This window comes from Lethenteron reissneri, chromosome 24, assembly GCF_015708825.2.
Source record: "Lethenteron reissneri isolate LAM-NWPU_2019-01 chromosome 24, ASM1570882v1, whole genome shotgun sequence".
Lineage (NCBI taxonomy): Eukaryota > Metazoa > Chordata > Hyperoartia > Petromyzontiformes > Petromyzontidae > Lethenteron > Lethenteron reissneri.
This window is the reverse complement of record NC_083802.1, coordinates 19,434,837-19,440,813: the sequence shown is the minus strand read 5'-3', so window position 1 is coordinate 19,440,813 and position 5,977 is coordinate 19,434,837.

Sequence of the window (5,977 nt, the reverse complement as noted above, 5' to 3'; positions counted from 1 at the left end):
GGAGGAGGAGGGAGGAGGGGAGGGAGGAGGCGCGTGCTCGCGCGTGTGCGCGCACGCCGGCCCCGTGGCCACTTAAGTTGGTTTTATTTGTTGGGAGGAGGGGAGAGCAGAGAAGAGAGGCAGAGGGGAGAGGCAGAGGGGAGAGGCAGAGGGGGGAGTCGTGGGGAGAGGAGGGGACGGAGAAGAGGGAGGTGAGACGAGTGGACGATTGTGGCTGTATCGGTGGCAGCGATGGGACCGCGTGCGGCGGCGACACGAGGCGGCAGCAGCTGTTGTTGTTGGTGGTGGTGTTAGTGGTGGTGGTGTTAGTGATGATGATGATGGTGGTGGTGTTAGTGATGATGATGATGGTGGTGATTGTTGTTGGTGTTGGTGGTGTTAGTGATGATGATGGTGGTGGTGATTGTTGTTGGTGGTGGTGGTGACGCTGAGAGTGTGCACACGCCCACTGCGTCGCTGCATGGAGGCGAGCTGTGGGTGGAGGTGACCCGCAGAGACTCTCGCACAGCGCAGACACCGAGAGGAGCCGCGACGTCTCCTCGAGAGGAGAGGGCGAGAGGGGGGGGCGGGGGGGAGGGAGGGCGATACGCGGGGGGTGCGACTGGGGAATCGGTCTGGGGTGGGGCTGGGGGGGAGGGGCTTGGGGTCGCAGTGGGGCTTGGGGGAGGACAGGGTGGATGTGGAGGGTGGAGTGTGAGGGGGTGAGGGTGGAGTGTGAGGGGGTGAGGGTGGAGTGTGAGGGTGGATGTAGAGAGTGGAGTGTGAGGGTGGATGTGGAGGGTGGAGTGTAAGGGGGTTGGGGTGGAGTGTGAGGGTGGAGTGTGAGGGTGGATGTAGAGAGTGGAGTGTGAGGGTGGATGTGGAGGGTGGAGTGTAAGGGGGTTGGGGTGGAGTGTGAGGGTGGAGTGTGAGGGTGGATGTAGAGAGTGGAGTGTGAGGGTGGATGTGGAGGGTGGAGTGTAAGGGGGTTGGGGTGGAGTGTGAGGGTGGAGTGTAAGGGTGGAGTTTGAGGGGGTGGAGTGTGAGGGTGGAGTGTGAGAGTGGAGTGTGAGGGGGTGGAGTGTGAGGGGGTGAGGGTGGAGTGTGAGGATGGAGTGTGAGGGGGTGGAGTGTGAGGGGGCTGGGGTGGAGTGTGAGGGGGTGAGGGTGGAGTGTGAGGGGGTGGAGTGTGAGGGGTGAGGGTGGAGTGTGAGGGTGGATGGAGTGTGAGGGTGGAGTGTGAGGGGTGGAGTGTGAGGGAGTGAAGGGTTGAGTGGGAGGGGTTGGAGTGTGAGGGTGGAGTGTGAGGGTGTAGTTTGAGGGGGTGGAGTGTGAGGGAGTGAGGGTGGAGTGTGGGGGTGGAGTGTGAGGGGGTGGAGTGTGAGGAGGTCGAGTGTGAGGGTGGATGTAGAGGGTGGAGTGTGAGGGAGTGAGGGTGGAGTGTGAGCAGAGAGCGCCTCCCCTCGGTAAGCCTGGGTCGTGGGGGAGCGAGGGGTTTGGGGTTTGGGGGGGAATGGATCGTGGGAGCCCCTCCCCCCTCGTGCCTCCTTTGTCCGCGAACGGGGGGGGGGGGTCATGGGATTGAGGAGAGGGATGGCGGTGGGGGCGGGGGGAAGGGGAGGAACGGACACGCGACCTCAACACAATGGCAGACCCGAGTCACTCGATTTGGAGTGCACACACACACAATACAAATTTCCCCCGTGTCGCCTTTACAGGCTTTTAGGGCAAATGCTGTTAGCGAGCACCTATGAAGGCCGACAAAGCACACGAGGGAGCGGGTGGCCAGCACCACGCCCGACTATGACTCCCGAGTTGCGATGTTTACACACCGCACCATTGACTAATGTTAGGCTGAGTCCTCGTAGGGAAAGCTGAGTACATGGCAGGAAGTCACAGGAAGGATTTCAGCATCATGGGTTAACTGAGATAACTGGCAGATATATAATCTATGCTCTTCACTCTGCAAAATTGCTGCGTTTTAGTTGCCCGGCGCTCTGCTCATTGTTGTGAGCGTCGCCCCTCCGCTATCCGCTCTTGTTGGAAGGCGACTGCCTCCAATTGCCCAGTCCAGTAGCGTCCTTCACGAGCCTCCTCCATAGAGGCCGGTCTGGACATGGTACGTCCACTCAGTTCCATATCCTCCCGTACCCCATCAGCCCATCTCTTATCTAGCCCGTGCGGCTCACTCTCCCACCCACACACTCTCACGCACACACTCGCCCGATCACACAAGTCCAATCAGCTCCACATCCTCCTGTACCGCATCAGCCCATCTAGACCCTCGCCCGTGCCGCACCCGTTCAGCCCTCTCTATCCGGACAAACAAAAGCTGCTTGGGCATGCGGTGGCTGGACATGCGGGCTACGTGACCCAGGCAACGCAGCCTCGCCTGTCCGAAGAGCTCACTTATGGGACCGTGTCCAGATGTTTTATGGATCTGTGAACTCGTCACACAATCCCGTCTGTCTAAACTCAGGATGGATCGTAGGCCGGCCAGCATGAACGTTTCAAACCGGCGCAGACGTTTCTCTCAAGGGAGTCGACGTTTCGCGAGCAGAGCTATGAGAGGGCAAGAACTGCGCCCGAGAAGGCGCGGAGTTTCTTGGAGCGATAAGGCCAGGCAGCTTCTCCGGGCACGTGACCGTGAGTGTGGTCCGGGGGCATTGGGGGGAACGCGGCTTGGAGCGGAGAATCTCCCTCCCTCCCTCGCTGGTCATTGTCGAGCCGGGCGCGGGATCCACCCTCTCCATCCTCGCAGGAAGACCCCGCGACCCCGGGCAGGATGCGCGGCTCGAGCCGACCCCCCCCCCCCCCCGTCCTCGCACTCCATCTCCCCGTTCTTTCCCCTCTCCACTTTCAGTCCCCTCTCTCCTCTGTACTCCGTCTCCACTCTCCCCCCACCCCACCTCTCTCTCTCTCACAGCGCTCTCCCCCTTCTCTTCCCACTCTCCCCCGCGCTCTCTCCCTCCGCTCCGCGTTGACTTTGGCCGCCTTCCTGCAGCGTCAATAAACAATGGCTCGTTTCTGCTTTTTGTTTTATTGTGTGCCTGCTCGTCGGCTTGTACGGTCCTCGCGACCCGTGCGAGCGCGTGCGATTGTGTTGATGTATGAGCTGCTGTGTGTGTTAGTGCCTGTGCGTGTGTGTGAGTGCCTGTGCGTGTGTGTGTCGGTTTTCTATCGTGGTGATCGGTAGTGGAGTGGTTAGCGCACTGCGCTACGAACGCGGGGACTCGAGTTAGATTCCCGCTCACTGGCAACAGAAGTGACGAATATCTGAACCAGTCCTGGGCCTCCCCTATGTCGACTCAGCCTCAAATGAGTAATTGGTGCGATGTGTAAACATTAGCACTGGGGAGACAAAGGCGGCCGGACGTGGTGCGGTGGTCATCCACCCCGCCGTGTGCCGTGCCCGTCATAATTGGTGCTTGCTCACATCACCTGATCGCAACAGTTGATTAGGATGCGAATGAATCCGTATTTTCAATCCAAGCCAAGTCGAGACCGAGAATTGAGATGGTACACTCTACGTTGAGCGCTCTGTGGGGGGCTGGGCTGGGGGAAGGGAGGGCGCAGAACCCCCCCCCCCCCACCCCACTGCTGAAGACTCAATCCCGCCTTGAGAAATGTTGGTACAATTTCGAACGCCAGTGACGGATTTTCTTAAACTGTTCCTCATATACGCGGGGGGGGGGGGGGGGGGTGAGCTCTTGAGCAGAATTTATGTTAACAAAAGCAGAATCTGCTCATTCTGTTTAGCGTTTGTTTAAAGCCTGTTTAACATTAACCGCGTCAATGACCCCTGAGTGTATGCCCCCCCCTCTGAGTTAACTACATCTGCGAAAAAAGAGCTTCATGGCTCATCGGATTCCTCCAGTAGCGGTATAAATAAAATATTCTGCTCTGATTCTAAAAAAACAAGGTCACGACCGCTGCTCCACCCCTGGAGGATTTGTCAGGATTTGTGATTTTGGCTGAAACTGCCACGGGCGCGACTTGGCCGCCCTCTGCTGGAGACGCGGAGGGACCTTCCGATTCAGCTCCGCTGAAAGCTCCCGGTACTAACCGACCCCGGATCCGAGATTCTCAGGCACCCACCCGGACTCTGTCTGTGACTCGGTGTTGTTCTAGGAGGCGCGAGTCCCACGGGTCTCTGCGCGAGCCCGTGGGCGAGTCTGTGAGTCTGGACGCCGCGACTCTGCGGCTCTCGCTACGAGTCGCTCGCACGAACTGATAATGAGAATTGGAACACAAAGCCAGCGCGTGTTGGTCGCGCACCGCCACTCCTGGACTCCCACGAAGGCCACTTCTCCAGGGCAGCTTCCCACGCGAAGCCAAGAGCGCCGATTCAAATTAAGATCGTCTCGATCTAAATTAATATTCTATATCTTCAATTGAAATTCGAGCTCACCAAGGTTACGAGATAACGCGTGACCCGATCGCCCCAATCATCAGGCGCGTGTAGCGTGCGACGACGTAATCTGAGCGCAGACGATCGGCGAGCGCGTGCAGGCGTAGCGTGGCGGGCCGCGAGGCACGGAGACTGAGACCGCCTTCTTAATCATCATTATGAGAGGGCAGTCGAGACTCTGGTGTTCCCCGCTTCCACTGCAGGGGGCGATTGCGGTCTTTGTGCTGCCTTGGCAGCCCGTATTGCATGTGGTGGGAATTCTACGTTCCTCTGACGAGGACTAGTGTATCTGCATTAGAGGAACAACGAGAAACAGCTGCTGCTCGTTCCTCTGCACCAAGTCCAAATAGTTTACCCTCAAGTTATTGTACTCATTTTAGTGACCCAGGAATTGCGATTGATGGTGGTGACAATAAAAATGTTGAATTGATGATGATGAAATAGAATTACTATGATGATAGTGATGATTTGTTGACACTAATTCTAGATTCATGATAATTATATAAAATGTGATTATATTATTATGTGGACGATATCATTACAAATAACCACCGATGATCCGTTCAACATCCAGAACACGTGCAAATACCGCGTGGCTGGTAAAATAGGATGTCGCCAAACGTTGACTCTCCCACCGTGGTGACTGTGCCGTTCAACTCGGCCTGGGACAGAGACAATCCCATCAGGGACTGGAGCAGGAGATCGATCAATTAATGTCATTAAGAGGGGCCCGTTGGTATAGCATAATTAAGCAATTCGTCTGCGCAATGTCGAATCGTTTTCACGAGTAAACCAACACTCTCGTCGCTTAATTGCGAATTTAATTTCTTAATTGCTTCGGCTTTTATTTCACAACATGCGCTAGGAGCACTGAAATCTCATCATCATCATAATAATAATCAAGGTATCAAGTCCCCGCTTGATTAGGCCATTTAATGTAATCAATTTAATAACGAGTTATTCAAATTTATTCCCTGTTTACCGAGATGTATTTAAACTTAATTTCATCACGTGAAATAATATTTGCGTCACGCGCTTTGTTCATCCACTGCTGGATGAAGGCCTCTGCGTGCCGTCAGAGGGATTGTTTGAGCATTCTTCAGCGCGCTGGTCAGTGTGGCTTCGTGGAGGGGGTAGCGTCACGAGTCACAGCTCACTCTCCACTACGGTCACATAACCAACCCCCGTGGCCGGGAGTCGAACTCATGTGGCCGAGCTCATAGCAGCAATGCGAGACCCACCGCGCCACTTTCTCCCGCATTCTTAAAACAATTATCGTCGCCCGTTATCGATCTAGGGAAGCATCAGAGTCACAAGGCCATTTCGCAGGAGGCGCTGCAACGTTGAGATGTTTGTTCACAGCTGATTCATTGGGAGTGGGAGTTTGGCTCCTCAGAGAACTCCCAGCACCGCGCATCAAGATGCGAGGCGACATCACTCAATGGGCCACACAGATGAGTAATTGCGTAATAAACCTATTTGCTGTACCGCCTAATGTACATGAGCTAAACAAAGTGATGGGTGACGATGATTGACACTGATGTTGATGATAACGACACGTAGATGATGTTACAAGAGACCGTAAAC